The 16617-nt window shown below is 41.2% G+C and overlaps 1 pseudogene; it reads right to left on the bottom strand.

Moving 5' to 3' along the window:
- Positions 1–540: 540 nt before the first annotated feature.
- LOC144313341 (small ribosomal subunit protein uS8 pseudogene) lies at positions 541–1007 on the bottom strand (annotated as a pseudogene).
- Positions 1008–16617: the final 15610 nt, after the last annotated feature.

The following is a 16617-nucleotide window of genomic DNA, read 5'->3' as shown; positions in this document are numbered from 1 at the left end:
AGACGCCTCATAGTTGCAAAGGTCGCCAGAAGCCACATCTGAAATACAGGATCCACAGAGAAGTAGTATGTAAAAGGAAGAGGGGGTGAATAACTAAATGACATGATTAGAGCCACCCAAATGAAAAGGTATTTTATTTTCAACAACACTGAACTCATGCCCTGAATTTTTGCCAGTAAGCTTTTGAAGTCTATGTGCAGTCCTGGTTTAGGACTGAGTAATTGGGTCTAGAAGCAGACTGCTTGGGTTGGAATTTGGTTCAATCACTTACATGCGGTAGAACTTGGGTAGTATCCTCTACTTGGGTAGTAAGTAGACCTCTCCGGTCCTTGGTTTTCTCAACTGTGTAGTGGGAGTATGAACTGTAATTGCCCTTATCAAGTTGTTTTGAGGATTAAATGAGTTAAACCAGAGCTTCTAGAATGGAGCCCAGCATATATGGTATGAGCTCAATAATATTAGTCATATTGTTGCTATTATTATGATTGATAAAGAAAATGAGCTTTTTTTTTTTTTTTTTTTTTTTTGTCCATTGAGGCATTTTATTTGCACGTATGAATTACATCCCTAGAAAAAGAATCCCAGGATTTTCCCTCCTGTGTGTTTTCTTCTTGCTTCTTCGTGGTCCATGATGCCAGCTGAGATTGTCAGTACAATGAAACCAAACTGGCGGGATGGGAGCAGGTTATTCTGCCATTTTTCTAGATCTTTCAGTTGTACATCAAATCTGGGGCTGATGACTCCTCACTTGTTAAACCTGCCTGTGAGGTTCACAACAATTTTCCCAGCTCTGTGATCATCGATGATTTCAAATTCGCCAATGTAACCATGCTTCATCATCACAGTGAGAAATCGGACGATGACTTTGGAGCATGGCCTGATAAGAACGCGGGGCTTGCCTCTCTTTTCAGCGTTGTTGATGCTCTTGAGAGCATCTGCCAGGACGTTCATGCGCACCATTGTGGTGGCTCGGAGAGATGGTGGAAGGAGGACGGGAGGGGCGAGCGCACGGAGTTATCGAAAATGAGCTTTTTTTCAGAACTTGGGTTCTTACATCTTTCCCTCTGTATTTATCTATGATTCTTTGCTTTCCATATCTGGTCATTTACTAATTACATATGCAACACCACTCTCTCTGATAGTTTATTCTATTTTTAAAAATCTTTATTATCATTTTTTTTTGCAATCCTTATCAAAATACCAATAGCATTTTTCACAGACTAGAACAATAATCCTAAAATTTGTATGGAATCACAAAAGACCCTGCATAGCCAAAGCAATCTTGAAAAAGAAAAACAAAACTGGAAGTAACACGATTCCAGATTTCAAGATAAGCTACAAAGTTGTAGTAACCAGAGTGCCTGGCTGGCTCGGTTGGTAGCACATGTGACTCTTGATCTCGGGGTGGTAAGTATAAGCCCAATATTGGGTGTAAAGATTACTTAAGAAATAAAAAAAAATAGCAAAGTTGTAGTAATCAAAACAGTATGGTACTGACACAAAAATGGACATATAAATCAATGGAACAGAGAACACAGAAATAAACCCACAATTATATGGTAAATTAATCTTTGACAAAAGTCAAAGTTGACAAAATAGGAAAAAGACAATCTCATTAACAAATGGTGTTGGGAAAACTAGACAGCCACGTGCCAAAGAATGAAACTGGACCACTTTCTTATACCATACACGAAAAATAAACTCAAAATAGATTAAGGACTTAAACATGAGACCTGAATTCACAAAAATCCTATAAGAGTACACAGGCAGTAATTTCTCTGACATCAAGGGAAACAAAAGCAAAAATAAACTATTGAAGCTACATCAAAATAAAAAGCTTCTGTCCAGCAAAGGTAATAACTAAAACTAAAAGACAGCTTATTGAATGGGAGAAGATATTTGCAAATGATATATCTGATAAAAGGTTAGTATCTAAAATATATAAGGAACTTATACAACTCAACACCAAAACCCGGAAAAAAACCCAAAACCAAAAACCCACTTAAAATATGGGGAGAAGACATGAACAGATATTTGTCCAAAGAAGACATCCAGATGGCCAACGGACACATGAAAAGATGCTCAACATTGCTCATCATCAGGGAAATGCAAATCAAAACCACAATGAGATATCACCTCACATTTGTCAGAATGGCTAAAATAAATTTTAAAAAAAGAAGCAGCAGGTGTTGGCAAGGATCTATAGAGAAAGAAAGCCTGGTGCACTGTTGTTGGGAATGTAAGCTTGTGCAGCCACTGTGGGAGATAGCATGGAGATTCCTCAAAATAATAACAGACACATATATATGATGGAACTTTCCTCAGCCATAAAAAAAGAGTGAAACCTTGCCATTTGCAACAACGTGGATGGTGCTAGACAGTATTATGCTAAGTGAAAAAAGTCAGAGAAAAACAAATACCATATGATTTCACACATATGTGGAATTTAAGAAACAAAACAATGAACAAAGAAAAGAGAGAAAAACTAAACCAAACCAAACCAAAAGACCCAGAGTCAACTATAGAGAACAAAAGGATGGTTACCAGAGGGGAGGCGGGTGGGGATGGGTGAAACAGGTGAAGAGGATTAAGAGGACACTCATTTTGAGCACCGAGTAATGAAGAAAATTGTTGAATTTACACACCTGAAATTGCACACCTGAAACTAACATCACACTGTGTTAACGATGCTGGGATTAAAAAGAGAAAAATATAAAAATTACTTAAAAAGTGTTATTACTACTTTTTAATTGAAGTATAACTGGCATAATATTATTTTAGTTTTAGGTATATAACATAGTGGTTTGACAATTACATACATTATAAAATGCTCACCACAGTAAGTGTAATTATCATTGTCATAGCAAGTTATATGATATTATTGACTGTATTTCATATGCTGTACTTCTTGTCCTCATGACTTATTTATTTTATATTTGGAAGTTTGGACCTCTTAATCCCCTTCACCTCCTTTTCCAGGCTTCCCACTGGCAACGGAAGTTTGTTCTCTGTATTTATGAGTCTGTTTCTGTTTCTATTTGTTTGTTTTTTTAGATTTTACATGCTAATGAAATACACGTTGTTTGACTTCTTTGTCTTATTCCACTTAGTATAACGCCCTCAGGCTCCATCCGTGTCATAAATAGCAAGATCTCATTCGTTTTTACAGCTGAGGAATATTCCATTGTGTATATATGCCACATATCCATTCATCTATGGATGGACACTTTGGTTGCTTCCATGTCTCAGCTATTGTCCATAACGGTGCAATAAACACAGGAATCCAGATATCTTTTCACATTAGTGTCTTCATTTTCTTTTGGCAAATTACTCAGAGAGGAAATTACTGGATCGCGTGGTAATTCTATTTTTAATTTTTGAGGAAGCTTCATACCGTTTTCCATAGTGGCCGCACCAATCTATATTTCCACCAACAATGCACAAGGGTTCTCTTTTCTCCACATTCTCATCAACACCTGCGATCACTTGTCTTTTTGATACTAGCCATTGTGACTGGTGCGAGCTGATAGTTTGCTTTAAATTATTCCCTTTGCAGAGCTTGGACCTAAACACCAGTGGATTTTACCCAGCAGAATGCCAATGCAACACCCACATTGCATCCTCCACCTGGCTCTTCTAGCCACAGAATAAGATTCTGGCCCACACAAACAGAAGGGGATTTAATGGAAGATATGGTCATGGAGGGTGGGAAAGTGGGAAAAAGCAGGGAACAGAGATCACAGAATCCACACGATTTGCTCCTTGGAAATGGCCAGGATCCATAAGCACCTCAAAGAATCGAGAAACAAGAAAGTGCATAAATATCTTATAACCAGCACACCCTGGTGGGACTCTGTCCCTTACCCCCCCAACTCCCGCTTTCTCACATGTTCCTGCTGCAGGGACGTGGCCTCCTTCCTGCATCCTTCAGTCTCAGGAGCGAGGTGGCTGAGCTTGGGTGGTTGCCAGTCCTCCGCCTCAGCCAGGTATGGCAGGGAAAAGAAACATCTATATCCACAACCTCTGTTTCCCAAGTTGGAAGCCGCACACAGGGCTCACTCTGTCTCGTGTCTGTGTGCCCTCAAGGAGGAGAATGGATGCTCAGGTCCCCAAAGGACGGAGAGTCCCCAGACTCACCAATGCCATCGTGTCGCGGAGAGTTTAAGCAAGAGGCACTGGTTTTCTCCTGTTGTATCCGCAGAACAGAGGGTTTGTGCGTCTCCTTGTTGTTGGCTGCTCCCCCACTTCATCAGTTTTGGTGATAGCCTTGAAGAGCTGTCCCATCCCAGACCTTCAGGACATGCCACACTCCACCTGCCTTCTGACACATGACCCCAGATCCCAGAGGCACTTGATCCCCATCCTTTGTTCAATGATCTTCATGCTCCGGAGGCAGATCCGTTGTATTTAATACAAACGCCTTCTGTTGTAACTTAAGACATTCCCCCTTCCTAGACTCATGAAAGGTCACCCCTCTCCTCTTTTCCAAAAATCAATCTGTGTACACAACACATTTCCTGCTTACTTCAGAGAGGAGGCTGGATTTCGGGGCTACAACCAGAGAAGCTGTGGTTTTTGCAGGAAGAAGATCTTGCCCCATTGATGTGGAGCCGGGTCAGGCAGGAGGAAGCCGCAGGGGGATCTGCCTCTCTCCCTTCACCAGCCCCAGAGCAAACCCTGGTTCATTGTAGGCTTTGGGGGCCTGAGAAGGGCAGCGAGGCTCACCCAGAACCCTCCTGGCTCCTGAACGATTTGTTCTGGAGCCTGCTAATCAGGGACTCTTGTTTCTAGGAAAGGACTCCAAGCAAAGGAGAAAGTGGGGATATTACCTTTGTTCAGATTTGGTCATTTCAGGGACGATCACAGGATTTCATCTTCTATTTGCTCTTCAGTCTCCCTCAGCTTGGGAGCAGCCACCCTTTCAGTTTGAGGTGGAGTGCTTACCCCGAGCACTTGGGCCCCCCGGTGTGGGAAACCAAGAAACAGCTCTGTGAGCTCACAGTTCTTTGCAATGCTATGGGGGTTTTTCCTGAAGCTTAAATTTGAAATTCCACTCTTTAACAGAACAATGCAATTTTGGAGCGGAAAGAGGATTTTTTAGAGATCCTCAAAACGTCCATTTCATAGACGTGGACATAGAGACCCAGAAGGAGTAGATTATTTGTTCAAGGTCACGTGATGAGTGATTCTCAAAGCAGGACTTGGAACCTAGATCCCCAAACTCCCACCCTAGTGGTTTTCACATGGAGATATTCAAATAAACGACATTCAGATAGTTCCCTTTTCTTGATGTTCACTGGGTAATTTATTTGTCTCTAAACTTTTTAAAAAAGAGATTGTATTTATTTATTTATGAAAGACAGGGGGTGGGGGACGAACAGACTCCACGCCAAGCTTGCAGCCCCACTCAGGGCTCCATCCCAGGACCCTGGGATCATGACTTGAGCCAAAATCAAGAGTCTGCCGTTTAACTGACTGAGCCACTGAGGAGCCCCTAAACATTTTTAAAAATTTATCCTTATGTGCCTATTGCTATTTCAGACATCTCTTTGAGATGTTGCATATTATTAATTATATTTGGTGGTGTCTCTGATTTTATGAGTAAATTGAAGCACTAGAACTGCCATCTTTCCTAACTAGAACTTTTTAAAACAAAAATAATGTACTTGGGCATCTCTGGGTGGCTCAGTGGTTGAGCATCTGCCTTTGGTTCTGGTCCTGGGATCGAGTTCTACATCAGGGTCCTTGTAGGGAGCCAAAATAAGTTTCCCTTTTTATGTTCTAGTTCTGTTAGAAACTGCACAATTTTAGATGCATTTCCAGGGAAGTTTGCTTCCCCGTTTACTGAAATACTTAAAAAGTCCTTGGTGCAAAGTGGCTCTAGAGCTGTCAGTGTCTTTGCTGCTCACCCTCTGAATGTCACACTATGTCAAGGGCTTCAAGAAATGGCTGCCAACTGGTGACTGTCTGAAGCTTCTCCCTCCCACTTGCTTCAATTTCAGAGGCTGTCCCTGACCACAAGAGTGGTCTAATTCTCTTCTGCTACGAATTTAGGCAAACAAAAAAATGTACAAGGCAAACGACTCGTAGATGAAGGCAATAATTTGGGTGGCATCATTGTTAGGGGACTGGGTTTTACTGAGAGTTGCAAGGTGACGTGTAGGTCTAGCTGATTGCCTACCATCATGTGCGCTTAGCCTAAGGACGGTTTTCTTACCTGGTTGCTGTACCCTGCGGCATTAGATTGTAAAGTGATCTGGGACTCGGATTTGCTGGGGTTGGCTCCGAGGATATGAAGATGTATGAGAAACTAGCTGAAAGTCTAATGAATGGATTTCAGGAATTTCCAGGAATACATATTCAATATGCTACTTTTTGTTGAAAAATGAATAAATATAGCATGTGGGAATGAATGAAGCACTTAGTGAGTGTTTCTCCATTGGCAGTGAGATGTAGTGTATGTGTGCTTGAAGCCTTTGGGAAATAGGGAAACAAGGAATGCTTTGTGAAGAACTGAGAACACACTGGGATGCTTTCTGTGTATCACACAAGCCTCTGCATCATCACTCTGAATTCAACACATAGATTGTTTTATTTCCAGGATTTTTTTTTTTAACTCAACCTAGTCCTTTGACTTGATTTTAGACCTCAATTTCATGGCCAAAGCATACATCCTGGAGGAATAGTTACCTTTTCTTTACTTAAAACAAGGACAACAACAGTATACTGGCTGAATGTTGTATTTATAAAGTGACATTCCCACATCTGCCCTGTGAATTTCTCTCTTAGTCAAGTGGTTATTACGAAGGGGGAAGATAAAAACGAAAAGAAATAGGAGTAATTTAAGCAAAGAATAACTTCCTTTTTATTAGGTTTAACTTGAAACCAGGTATCATATTTATATAAATACTGTGGAAAATATTTAACCTATTCATAGAGGTTAAGTAACTAACTGATAAGCTTTGTAGAGAAAGTATGTTTAAATGCTCCCATTAAACTCAAACCGTGCCAGGCAATTTATCAAATTTTCAAATGCATAACCATTAGGAAACAGGAAAGAAGTCTGAGGAACAGAAAGAATTTCTGATGAACAAACACAGTTGTTCATTGTAGAAATTGTTGTTACTTTATATATCAGAGGGTGCAAAGTGAGTCAAAAAGTCAAAATAACAGGATTTAGACGAAAGCCTTAAATGATACAATTTAGTCTTCAGTAAAGGCTAAGATAAATTACTTTAGCTGCTGGCTGGAAGAAACCAAATGGGCAAGATATTTTAGCTGGTTCTCTTTCTCTGTAAATAGTACATGAAATGATTAGAGTAGCAAGGCTGAGAGGTCTGGGGATGCAAATGGAACATCTGGGAGACCAGAAAAAAACTGTTTATAAGAATAAAACTTGGGTAATGATACATATGCAGGTTTCTTCCTTGAATAAAATGACCATATAATTAGTCCTCCGACCAGGACACTTACTTGAGAATGGATGTAGACAGTTGTCACTGTCATGGCATAGCCCAGGACTATCATGGGGGATCCAGCACATGGGGTCACCGTTTCTTTGAACACAAAGAATTAGGCCATCGTCTTTCCATTTTATTTCTTTTGGGGGACTGGGGTTCTTATGGATATTTTTAAGGATTTGTGTTATTTCTGTTGCAATCAAAAAACAGCTCATAAAGTCATCAGACAAAACATGTAACTACTAAGTAAAAATCCCACACACATTCATTCTTTTATCAGAAAGCAAAAGATCACGTTACAAGTCCATCACCCAGAGGCTCCCATCATTGCCCTTTGTTATTTACCAATTGAATTTTTATTATTCCATATATATATATGTATACATATATATACATAAATGGGATCCTACTCTACCAGTTGTTCAATAACCAGAGCTTGTCACTTTAATATTACTAATTTATTAATATTATTAATATTATGAATATAGTTCCATTCAATAAATGTTATTTTTTAGGGACTACATAGTTTTCTATTAGTTCAGAAAGTACTATAATTTATTTAACCAGTCCCCTATATATGGACATTTGTTTCCAATGTAGTATAAACAACACTATATTAAATGCTTGAGATATGCATACTTTTAAAAATACTTATTTGACAATTTACTTAGGATTTATTCCTAAAAGTGAAATTATTGGATTCCAAAGTATGTGTGTATATATGTATGTAATATATAAATATGTTTATAAAAACACATATATATATGTTTTTTTCAACTGTCAATAATCAATTTTCCCATTAAAGGCTTTATAAATTTTCCCATCCAGCCATAGAGTGTGAGAATTCCTGTCTCATCATATCAGGGCTAACATTAGATATTAATAATTAATTTTTTTTTTTGCCAGTCTGAGAGGCACAAAAGAGAATTTGGATTTAACATCCATTTCTGTGATTGTTAGTGAAGTGAAACCTCTTTTTAAATGTTTATTAGACATCAGTATTTCTTTTTCTTTTCTTTTCTTTTTTTAAAATATTTATTTATTCATTTTAGAGAGAGAGAAAGAGAGAGAGAAAGAACAAGTGAGTGGGGTGGGGAGGGGCAGAGGAAGAGGAAGAGAGAGAACCACAAGTAATGCTTCACAAAACATTCCTTGTTTCCCTGCTCAGCTTGGAGTCCGATGTGGGGTTCAATCTCATGACCCCGAGATCACGACCTGAGATCGTAACTTGATCCCAAGTCAAGAGTCAGACACTTAACTGACTGAGCCGCCCAGGCACCCTTAATAAGAAATTAGCATTTCTTGGGGTGCCTGGGTGGCTCAGCCTGTTAAGTGTCTGCCTTTGGCTCAAGGTCCTGGGATCAAAGCCAGTGTTGGGCTCCCTGTTCAGGGGGAGTCTGCTTGTCCCTCTCCCTCTGCCCCTCCTTTATGGCTCATGCTCTCTCTCAAATAAATAAATAAAATCTCAAAAAAAAAAAAAAAGAAAGTAGTATTTCTTATGTGATGTACTTACACCTGTCTTAAAGGAATCTCAGATTTTTACAGATCTCAGAAAGAAAAATACATATTACAGCCCTCTGAGTCAGCTCTTTTATTTATTTGTTTGTTTGTTTCTTTAGAGTTGGCTCTAATTCTTACGTTCTGGTTGTCAGCATCACTATCCATTCTGCTGCCAACATATAGACCTCAGAGATGGCTTTTACTCTTACTTTCCTCAGCTTCTCCACCACTTGCATACCCAATCTGATTTAATTTCCACCATATTTCTCAAATAGGTTCCTTTTCCACTTCACCCACTGATCTAGTTTGGGATGGTCTCTTGCTTTATTTTAGAAGGCTCCGAACTAGTAACAAAAGGCCAAAGAAGCTGCTGCATGCTGGAGACAGACCTGAGGCTAGAGTTCACATTTCCCAAGTCCCATGAAAGTCATTACTATTTCCCCTGCTGGACTGTTACTTATTCATCTTTGTACCTGGTGCTGACACATAGTAGGTACTTGATAAACAAAGGATGAAATTCTTTTTCTCATTTCCCGTCTCTCTCCACTCCAATGAATCTTCTATGCTCTTATTAGAATTAGCTCTCTAAAACACAAATATGATTGTGGCACTCCTCTTTTAAGAATTGTTGCCTGTGCCCCATCAACTATTAGCAGGGTTTCTCAATCTCGGTATTATTGACGTTTGGCCCAGATAATTCTTTGAAGGTGGTATCCCCCCCTCCTCCACCTTAGGGTAACAGCCAAAAAAAAAAATGTCTCTAGACATTGACAAATATTCCCTATAGGATAGGGGTGATGGGCAAAAAAATCACCACTGGTTCAGAACCATCAGCCTGTGGGAAAAAGTCAAACTTAGCATGTCAGTCTTGCTCTGCTACATTTCCAGCTTCATTTTGGCCTCTTCTGAACTTCCTCAAATATGCCTTCTAGCTTAGCACCTGTCTGACTCTTACGTGCTGTGACTTTAGCGCTTTATTCATAATGAAGGCCAACTGCCACATCGAAGAGACAAATGCATGCTGGATCAGATGTAAGAGAAGTTTGTTTTGGCTTCCCTAACAGCACTGTGTGGCTCAACAAGTCTGTGACTAGCCTTTCAGGAACCCAGACTGGTTGAGGCTCTGCCATCTTTGGTATATAGCTTCCGAGATGGCCCTGGGGATCATCTCCGTTCTACCTCATGAAAAGAGAGAAGAGCATTGAGGAGCACACCAAGGAGATTTTTATGATCTGAATCTAAATTGATGTACCTCCCTTCTACTCTCATTCTATTGGCTGGAACTCAGTCACATGGCCAAACTCAACTGCAAGGGAGGCTGGGAAATGTAGTCTAGCTGTGTGCTTAAGGAAAAAGCAGATTTGCTTTTTCCTAGATTTGCACTGATTAGCTAGCCCTCCACTGCAACATCAGCTTATCAGTTCAGCAGATTTTTGGTTATCCTTTTAGGCCTGGCTCAAATGTCACTCCTAGAATGATAAATTCTGATCTCTTCATTATGACCACTTTTATGCCCTTTGTTTATACTAATGTACATTATGATATGATTAGTATGGCATCAAAATAATTTAAAAAATCATTACCATCTAGGATAGTTCCCGATATGCAATGGGTATACATTTGTTGAAAAAAATGAATAGATAATATGTGATTATGTGTTATAGGAATGCCAAAAGTACTTAATGAAGTTTTTTGTTGTTGTTGATTGTTTTTTTTTTTTTTCTTTTTATCTCTGTCCCAGCAATCTGCATTAGAGGTGAGACAAGGGCATTTGCAATTTCTTGCAGGACACGAAGCATCATGTGACGCCCAGGAAAAAAGTAATGAGAATTTTCTCTTTCCCGTAGGCCAAATTCAAATCCTCTCCCGGTCTCCCTGAGCCTCTCACAGTCACCCTTCCCTTCCCTTGCTACCCACAGATGATCTTTCCCAGGCTTCCCAAGCTCTCCCCAACCCCTCTTGGCCCACTTCCTAGGGGTCCTGTGACTTAATCCTTCCACAAGAGATCTGCATTTAAAAAGGAGCCATAGTCAATCTTGAGGAATCACTGACTGATTAGTTATAAGTTATAATCAAAGAATTTTGGGTCCTGATTCTGAAAAAGGCTGCCATATTGGTGGTGGTGGTGGTGTTTAATCTACACTTGTGTACCTTTTCCCAGGGAAGGAAAGGAATAGTTAAAGAGAGACCTATGCCTATTGCATATAAATTCTAGAAAACTTTTTTTTTTTTTTTAATTACAAATGGGAATGTTGTACCTTAGAAGCGAACAATCTTCTTTTGAATCCTGACTATATAATTGCCAAGGTAAACAGGAGCAAAGCCTTATGTGCCTTTGATGCCTGTTGTTCTTATTAACTAAAATGGGTAAGAATGAAAGCACTTCTGCAATGAATGTTCAGGGGATTTGAGCACCCATTTAAGGCTGTAACCAGGCCAGGATTTCCTTTTTGAGGCCATGCAGAATCCGGTCCAAAAACGTGAACATAAGAGGAATGTTTCTGGTCATTTTTCTCAAATCCACCAGAGGGTTCCCACTGAAGTTTCTGACAAACTTAGCCTAGGCGCTGCATCTGCATGACAAGGGAGCATTTATGTAAAATGTTTTTTCCCCCCTTGTTACTTTGACAATTCCAGCTCTTACTTTCTCCTCTGCTCCGATCTGATATCTGAGAAGGGAGACCACAATTGCATTCCATTTTATAGATCCGCCTGATTAAAACCAGTTCTCCCTATAGGTCCCATCGTGTATGAGACACACGGTTTTTGTCAAGAGACCAGCTACTAGCAGAAAGAGTTTTGATGCTATTGCTAGTAAGAAATTAGTAACTAGATCCTCAGCCTGTTTTAAGCCAACTTTATAATTATACTGTTTCAGTGGTAAACCAGACCCTTGAGCCAAGGGTAATTTAGAAATTCTAGATCTGTATTCCTTTGCCCTCCCTCCGTCTTAAATGTTCATCTTTGCTGCCTCTCCGTCTTCTCCTTTCAAACATATAATTTTCTTCCATTCCTTCCTCACCCCTGGCTCCTTGTTTGTGTGACCCCCTGTCACAAATGGACAAAGGCATCTTGGTTCCCCTCGTCCTGGGATAGCGTGGACAAAAATCAAGGCTGTGTAAGCACAAATCCAGTTCTGGAACGTGTTGCCACTCTGTGAGGGCATCACCAGGGCAGGCTCACTGGTTTGCCCCTGGGACTGGAACATGGGGCCTTGTCCTGCCCTCCAAGCTTCTGCATCCAGGACTTAACCTTTTTCCCCTAAGACCAGAACCTTAACCTTTTTTTCCAAAGACCAGAACCACCCTGGAGATTACCTTCTTCAACACTCAAGCTCCTTCCGATTCTGTAAACTTTTTGTACTAAGAGCTCTTTTGATATGGAAAGATTTATTAAATATTAAAAATGAAAACCAGAGCTTCCTTGGGGAAAAATTTCATAGTCTCACTTGCATTTTTACATTGTGTTCTCTCTCCCAGTTTTCTTCCTTTACCCTCCCCTTTTTATTTTTTATTTTTATTTTTTCCTGGTGCAATTGTTTTTCTGCTTCTTCAAGCTATATTTTGGGATGGTTAAAAAAAAAAAATTCTCTTAAGTATACCTTGAAAGCCTACATTTTCATTTCAGCTGAAAATCATCCAAACCATATGCATTTCAGTTGAACACTCCTCCAGCTGGCCTCCCTCTGTCAGAGACCCTTTTTTATACCTGACCAAATTTCTTCAGAATATGGCTGAAATTGTATTGATCCAAGATTTCTAAGGGATCACCGGCACCAAATTCTAGATCCTTCGGTTCATATGGCTTGCTAGTTAATAGCATTTCCACTGTACAAAGCTTGAAAGCATTTTCCCTCCAGGATTGCTCTTGCTTGGTTTCTTCCTTTAGTTTCTCTCTCAGTAACGCTAATCCTCTGCTGAGAAATCAAGCTGCAGGGGTAGCTGCTGCATGGCTGCTGGTGGTACATACGGAGGGGCAGCCAAAGTCTCCTTTCAAGGCAGCTGCTTTCTATTTCAGGAGTCTCGACATGGTGGCTGTGTTGATTGTCTTTTCACCTCTAGGTTTGGTCTTACTCATAGCTAAAACATAACTAACCATTTTTGCTAAACCCTGTAGGGCCGCCACTTGAGTCCATCACTGGCAAGCCCTCCCTGTAAGTATTCTCCCAGATGGCATGGAGTCCCAGTAAGCCACATCCCTCCCCGCCACCTCCACCTCACTGCAGGGAGAAATTATGGCACTTCCACGAGGGCCCACTGGCGACAAAAATGGGCTGATTGAGTTATTACTAAATGGCTTTTCAAATCTTCTCATTATCCAGGGAGAGGGGAGGAGAGTGAGTTCTGTAGGTTGTCAGAGCCCGGTCCCTTGCCCACAGATAAAGCCAAATCCAAGGGATTCCTGTGAATGGGGCGCCTGGGAGGCCATACCTTGGAAACAAACCACAGGGCCTCACTCAGCAGGGCTGCCCCTTGGTGCTGAATGCAACCAATTCTTGCCTGTTTTAAGTGAAAACATCCCAGGATGGGAAAGCGTATTCTAAGAGTGGAATGCTTTGTAGTTACTTGTACTTGGGGGGCAGCATGGTGTGTTCATAAATGAGAGTGCTACTTAAAAGTCCACCCTTTTCTGCTCCCAGACTGCAGCTCCTCAGGGAGCCCAGTGATAAAGATCACTAATATTTTCCCTCTAAGGAAGGGAATCAAAAGGAAGCTTTGCTATCTGCTTGTCTGGATGCCAAATTAGGTTGTGCATTTATTAACTCTTTGATAGCCTCAGTTATTATGGAGACTCATGTATATATATATATATTTATTTATATACGTACACACATATACATATAATGGGAAGTTATAAATACATAATCTCACCATGTTATAGATATAAAAATGCACTTGTCTTGCATGTTTCCATCTGCCCGCATATTAACCTCACTCTAGGATACCTGTGTGATCATGGGCATGCCACGTAATATCTCTGCCTCTCAGTTTGCTCCTCTGAAACATAAAGGAGCTGAAGGAGCTGGTGTGCTAGGTGAGGAGGTGCTTCCCTTCTATTCCATCCCTCCCTCCACGGTTCTGGGCCTGTGGTCTAGTGCAAAATGCTGTGTTAGGGCATTACAGCCACCACTCGGTTCCCGAGGTTATGTCAAATCCCAACAGTCTATGATTCTAATATTTTTAAACAGTTTTGTCCAGAAATTACTGGCAGCAGGAAGGGGAAGACAGCCACAGGTTCAGCAAGGAGGCATATTCTGAGAGATTGGGTCCTGTGAATAACAACTCACCTGGCTTCATAAACAGGACCTGGCTGGATGAGCTTTATCTCTTCCGTGGCGATCTTGGTTTGCCTGCTAGGTTAAAGGCCAGGGGCAGCCTTAATCCAGCTTGGCTGTAGTGAAACTTCTGACTCAGTCTTGGGTAACACACTTACCCATAAACCTTGGTAGAGGTCCTTTCACCTCAGACCCAGATTGCAAATTTCCCCATGTTCTGATACATCATGCACAAGGCTGCCAGAGTGAACCTCTTAAAAGTCATTCTCTTTAAAAACCAGGAGTGGCTTCTCAATTGTCTTTCTGATGATTCAGCTTGGCATTCAGACTTCACCGAGTTTTCAACCTTTTTCTCACATCTTTATTTCTAGGAGTCTTCCAGAGAAGATCCATCTCTTGAATCAGAAGTGTCTTCTAATTGTTTTATTCCTCCCTGCCCCCCCCCGCCCCCCGCCTGCCCTCCACATTTGCTCTCGTCCTAGAGCTGCTGTGTGGCAAGCCTGGAACATGTCCTGATACAAAGCCAAAGTTCCCTCCCCACATCCTAATCCTTCCTGTAAAGCCCACATGTGGACCTGCCTCCTCTGTTGACATCTCTCCAGTGGATCTCTGGTGGAGGGAACCCATCTTCCTCTGACTTTTCAAGTCAATTGTAGTCTGAGTGACATGGTCTTGTCCTTGTCCCTATTAGCCCAGTCACTTGGTAGAGTCCTGGAGGAGTCTCATAGAATTGGAGGTTTTCTGAGGAACCCAAGGCGGTGATGAAAGGCTGGAATCCAAGATGGCTGGGAGTTTGGGAGAAGGAGAGGTACCTCATTGCAAGGAGACAGAGTAGAAGGTAATTTCATGCACATCGTTAAGTATCATGTCTGCATGTCCACTAACAGAGAGAGACAGCATACTGGGGCAGGGGGTAAAACATCCTTGACTCTGTGTCTTTAAGTTTAAGGGAAGTTCTGACTGAAGAGAGAAATTTGAAAACATGACCCTAACCCCTCCTCCCCCGCCCTTCAGCACTCTGCCAACCATGGTCCACTGTAGCCCAAAGACTTTGGCTTTTAAGATAATTCAGGCAGATATTTGACTTGATAAGCTGAGAATTAAAAGAAGTAAATTATAAACACTGGTATTTAGAAGCCAATTTCATAATCCCATGAACATTTTCCTGTGCTTCTCTTAATCAGCCTAGGAAATGACTGCAAGATTACATTTGCTTGGTTAATAGATCTTGTATGAACATGATTATTTATGGAAATCTTTATAAAAACAGATAATAGATGTGGCAGGACTCTGACAAAGTTAAGAAGTCTCAAAAGGAGAGAGATTTTTATTACTAGGGGTCACTTTTTTCACCCGGGGTTTCCTCTCTCCTAACCATCAGGTGCATGCCAGGCTCCCCAAGGGCAGGGTAGGTAGGCTGCCACAGGTGACTCACTGAAGCCGTCACTCTCCTCGTCTCCAGACAACACTCAGCCAACTCAGTCTTCCATCTCTGGCAGGGGGAGTCTCCTGACTCATCTTCCATTGGAGTCTTGGGTAAGGTTTTTCTCCACTTTGCCTTCTTTTCTTTTCTTTTCTTTTCTTTTCTTTTCTTTTCTTTTCTTTTCTTTTCTTTTCTTTTCTTTCTTTTCTTTCTCCTTCCTTCCTTCCTTCCTTCCTTCCTTCCTTCCTTCCTTCCTTCCTTCCTTCCTTCCTTCCTTCCTTCCTAGATTTTATTTATGTATTCATGAGAGACACAGGTAGAGGGAGAAGCAGGCTCCATGCAGGAAGCCCAATGTGGGACTCAATCCCGGAACTCCAGGATCATGCCCTGGGTCAAAGGCAGAGGCTCAACCGCTGTGCCACCCAGGCATCCCCCCTCCTTTTCGTTAGGGAGCTTAATTCTGGGACAAAGAAAATCAATAGCAATTTAGGAGAAACACAGGAAGTGGGAGAGGGATGCTAAACTATTTTACAGGGAGGGTGACTGGTAATTGTAAAATCATGAATCTCGGGGTGCCCAGGTGGCACAGTGGGTTAAGTACCCAACTCTTGGTTTCGGCTCAGGTATGGATCTCAGGGTCATGAGATGGAGCTCCAAGTAGGGCTCCATGCTGATTGCAGAGCCTGCATGGGACTTTCTCGCCCTCTCCCTCTGCACTTCTCTTCTCCCAAATAAATAAAATAAATCTTTAATAAAAGTAAAATTAAATCATGGATCTCTCATAATAGCTAGCTTCTGCCATATCTGTGAGAGCTGGGACAAGGCACAGCCCCTGAGTGTGAGGATGAGGACACGTGAGCTTGCTCTCTGGAATGCTGGTCTTCATCGAGAGTCTGTTCAGTGGTACTTTTTTTTTTTTTAATTTTAAAATATTTTATTTATTTATTCATGAGATACAC

The sequence above is a fragment of the Canis aureus genome, chromosome 5 (assembly GCF_053574225.1).
Source record: "Canis aureus isolate CA01 chromosome 5, VMU_Caureus_v.1.0, whole genome shotgun sequence".
In the NCBI taxonomy this organism is placed as follows: Eukaryota; Metazoa; Chordata; class Mammalia; order Carnivora; family Canidae; genus Canis; species Canis aureus.
Note: the sequence above shows the minus strand (reverse complement) of the source record. Positions and strands in the feature narration are given on the sequence as shown.